Source organism: Cynoglossus semilaevis, chromosome 4 (assembly GCF_000523025.1).
Source record: "Cynoglossus semilaevis isolate Cse_v1.0 chromosome 4, Cse_v1.0, whole genome shotgun sequence".
NCBI classification, from domain to species: domain Eukaryota; kingdom Metazoa; phylum Chordata; class Actinopteri; order Pleuronectiformes; family Cynoglossidae; genus Cynoglossus; species Cynoglossus semilaevis.
In genome coordinates, this window is record NC_024310.1 from 19,911,144 (window position 1) to 19,915,586 (window position 4,443).

Genomic DNA, 4,443 nt, shown 5'->3' on the forward strand with positions numbered 1-4,443 from the left:
TAGCAACTGCTGCCCGGGTTCTTCACCGGTCAAAGCTTTATGGGAGAGTGGCAATGAGAAAGCCACTGTTGAAGAAAAGTCATATTAGATCTCGACTACAGTTTGCCAAAAAGCACGTGGAAGACTCCATGGTCAAGTGGAAGAAGATTCTTTGGTCTGATGAGACCAAAATCGAGGTTTTTGGCCATCAGACAAGACGTCATGTTTGGCAGAAACATCTGCCCACAACGAATGTGCAGCAACCGTGCAGAGTACTGTCTGTCTACTGTGTGTTATTTAGTGTAATACACCACAGAAAAATTGGCGACGAGGATAAAAGTTAGAAGATATGGCTTTAATATGGACGATAGGGGAATTTGTCCCGAAGCTGAAGTCGTGGTCGGTATATGTGGAACGATTGGAACAACGACATTGCAGCGGACAACCAAGTAGCCATATTCCTAAGCGTAATGGGATCAACAACTTATGGACTATTAAGAAAATTTGTTCAACCAACTAAGCAGAAGGATAGGACTTTCAAAGACATTGTGGACGCATCGACCGCTCATTTCAAACCGAAGCCGTAACTCATTGCGGAAAAATTCAGTTTTAACCACTGTTATGTAGCCAAAAGCATGATGAAAGCGTAACCATCTATGCAGCGGAGCTAAATCAGTGTGCAGTTCACTGTCAGGTTAGAGCAAAGTTGGACGAGGCACTACGGGATCGTTTTGTATGTGGATTACGGAATGAGGCATGCCAGCGGCGATTGCTGTCGGAAGCGAACCTGACTTTTGCTCGAGCATTCGAGAACGCTTTTAACATTGAGACTGTTGAGAGGGACGCACAACAGCTCCGGAAACAAGTTTCAGAAGAAAAGTAACTCAAACAAATTGAGTACCGAACAATCTGAAAGAAACACACAGCATGTGGAGGTAGAATAATATAATGAATTGCCAATGTTTACTCAAACAAGTGAAGACTTTAAACAACCCTTTAAAACGGACTTTATAGTGGATGGCAAAGACCTTGACATAGAAATTGACACGGGGGCTGCTGTGACTATTGTTTCTGAACAAGTATTTCAGACGATGTTCCCAGAACAGCCACTAGATGTCGCAAGTGTTAAGCTAAAACCTTACACGGGAGAAACAATGCCCGTGTTACGTCAGTTTGAAGCCAGTTACCGTAGTTACAAGCAGCAAAGAGAACAGCTACCCTTACTCGTAGTGAAAGGTACTGGCCCGGCAGAAAAAGTTATTAGTTATTGGCTGTTTTCACTACAATACTCTCTAAAGGTTCAAAGTCATGGACATTAAACAAAAAACTCATTAACCTCTCATTGTAGAGCTGAAATTACTTTTTTTAAATATTATTCTCCTACAGTCAATATTGCAGCTGTGGTCATTTAAGTTGTTTCCTGATGTTCGGAAATTATTTAATTTTTTTTTTTTTTACAAATGTAACCAGAAAATGAATCCTAAATTAATGTTTAAACATTTAGTTGCTATAGTGAATTATATATTTAGTTGTAGCAGTGCTACAATTGTACATTACACACTGCATAATTGAAATAAAATTACTGCCGGCAATATGAAAGTTTAATTTGGTTCATTGAACCTAATTGTCGCATGATTGATTGTATAGTTATAGACTATTTGCTCCCCTGTTATGGTGGCTCTGGTTGTATTCCTGTGTTTCACCTCTGTTAATTCCAAAGAATTGAAGGCCTTTATATTTGTTAGTTGGTGCTTAAGTGGCTGCTGACTCATATTTTCTCCCCCTATTGTTCTAATCTCTATGTTCTGTCTGCAGCTTTGATTTGACTAGAAGCAGCCAGGTTTGGTCAAAAACATGTTAAAAAGATTTATCAAGTTCAAATGCTTGCATTTTTCAAGTAGAAAGTTAGTAAGATTTCACGCTCCCCACAAAACAAAACAAAACAAAACAGGACACACACCAATGCTACATCCTCTGTTTTGTGTTTACATGGGGGTTCCGTCAAATACGTCTCTTTTGCAATATTATTAGATATTCATTTAGCATTGCCTTCAACCAATCAATTTTTTGCCAGTCTCTTGTTTAACCTTTGCAGCATTGGGCAATGTGCTGTGTTACATTTTATTCATTCATTACATCCATGTCCCCTGGCAATGGCACTGCGCACCCCACTTCCTCTGCATTAATAAAACATTGAATTTATGACTGTAGGAGTTTCTACTGATGTATGAACAACAGCAGAAGTACTGACCAACTGTGGTACAGGCTGATAGATTGTAACTAGCTGGATATATCGTAGTTAACCGATAAGTGCTGATAGGTAATTTAAATAGCTTTGTTAACTAGCTATGGGCTTTAGTTGACATGGGTGGAGCTGCCGTGCAAATTTCCACACATAAAGATAATGATTTAAAGATTTGAATGACTTAGTGTAAGACAGATTTATTCATAAAAACCATGTTCTCCCGAACTGTTTGGTCCAAATATACCCAAAAACACTGAAAAATTCAGCATTCATCCCGACCTGTTTGGTCCAACTATACCCAAATACCAATTTTATATATTATTCTGCAACAGCCTCACACACTGGTAATTCTTATTATACTATTAAAAACAGTGTAGTTCTCTTAGGTTTTACACAAATAGAAAATTCAAAAATTGCTCTTTGCTATTAGTTCCTGCACGAGGAATTATCTTATCCTTTGTCAATATTGCTGGTCATGCATCAATGATTTCTCACAGTATCAGTGATTGGAACTATTGGAACATCCTTGTTATCCTTTCTTGGGGCAATGGTGGCTTAGTGATTAACCCCTTATGACTAATCCTACCCATCAAGTTTAAAAAAAAAGGAAAAAACAACAGAGCAAATGACAAATATATTACAATACATACATTTGACACCTTTGCACATAGAAAATCATGTAGACGTTTACATAATTTTAAAGGATGAGTATGAAAGTTGAAAAATTAACAGCATGAAAAGCACATTTTCACATTTAAGGCTAGGGTTAAAGTAATGACTGTGTCAGTGAGAAAGATGAAGACGTTTATCTGCAGTCTCAGAACTCTGCTGAGGATTTTTACTGACATCACGACAGGAAGGAAAATGCTTACACAGCAAAACCACCTATAAAAAGTTGCTGAAATAATGTATTTGTCACATACAATCTGAACCCTCTTTGTGTAGGATGATGTCTTTTTAGTAAAATGTTGTTTTTTAGAGTAAAAAAAAACCCTTTTAAAAATATATCTTTTGTTGTTGTTCACCTCCATCAGGGAGTGATGGGGGTTAAGTAATGAGTTCAAATCAGTCTGTTGTTACAAAGAGTTGGGTGGTGAGATGATAAACAGAGAGCATTATTGTAAAAGATGATGCTGCACAAAGAAAAACAAAGTAGTTCCATGGTGATATTATACATCAATATATAGATTATGGGCAACAACAAATTATTCTTCAGTCTAATGTTGTTTCTAATCCTTCAAGTAAAATATTAACATTTTAGATTTTGTTAAATCTCTCAACCCTGTGTCTGCATGTACAGTGGAACTTTGTACGTACAGTAGAACTTTTAACCACTACAGATTTAAGTAGCATTCTCAAGTTTCTGTCATTTATCCTTTTTAGATAAACCTCTCTTTAACTCTTATGTTTTATGCATTTTAATCACTAGATGGTATAACTCGTTACACTTTGATTTGATAGTAAAGAAGTGAGTAAATATACAGTACTTTAATGGATTAGGTTAAAAATCTGGGAGGCATAAATCCAGATGCTGATATTGGTATTGGACCTGATACTTCAGTTAAATAGTCAAAATAAGACCAGTTTGAAAAAGCCAGTGATTATTTTCTTCTTTTTACACTCAACTTTGGTGCCTCTGTAGATGAGAAGAAACTCCTTCATTAGAGAGAGAGAGAGAGAGAAAGAGAGAGAGAGTTAGAACAAAATTAGTTTTGTTTCTTTTTACAATGATTGCAGTGAGCAAAATGAGTGGACAGATTTAATAGGTACACACCCTTAACCACAAAATAGCGGCAGTGTAGATCATATCAAACGGACCTTTTATCACATCATCCCTCAACATCACTGGTAGGTCCACTCATGGTTGGCAAGGTCTGAGATCAGTGTCAAGACTCTGGGATTGACCAATAACACTTTTTTACTCTTCTTCCAGGATTTATTGAAAATAAACACCTTTAAAAAAGAAAGAAAGGAAAAGAGAGAGAGAGTTTACTCAGTATTACTGCATGCAGGGTATGCTATGAACTATTTGTAATTCTAATAATGATAAATAATTCAATTTTTCCCCTTTGGAGGAACTCAGGTGTGGACTGTAGTTTTACCAGGTAGTGTATGTTGAAGCAGTAGTAACTGCCAAACATCAGGCAGATGTGAAGAAAGTGATGTGGTTGTTGACAACCTCTCAGTCAAAGCTCAATATAAATGTCTCAGCACCAATG

The 4,443-nt window shown here is 37.0% G+C and overlaps 1 protein-coding gene and 1 long non-coding RNA gene across 2 annotated transcripts in view; one reads left to right on the forward strand and one right to left on the reverse strand.

The window, feature by feature from the left end:
* dner (delta/notch-like EGF repeat containing) overlaps positions 1-4,443 on the forward strand; it is a 69,823-nt gene that overhangs the window by 21,971 nt on the left and 43,409 nt on the right. The gene's annotated exons all lie outside the window — the stretch shown is intronic.
* Positions 3,576-4,434, reverse strand: LOC107988509 (uncharacterized). The gene is made up of 3 exons (XR_001760003.2): positions 4,327-4,434; positions 4,043-4,177; positions 3,576-3,880 (listed from the first exon to the last, which is right to left on the reverse strand). It is a non-coding gene; the product is annotated as an uncharacterized LOC107988509 (long non-coding RNA).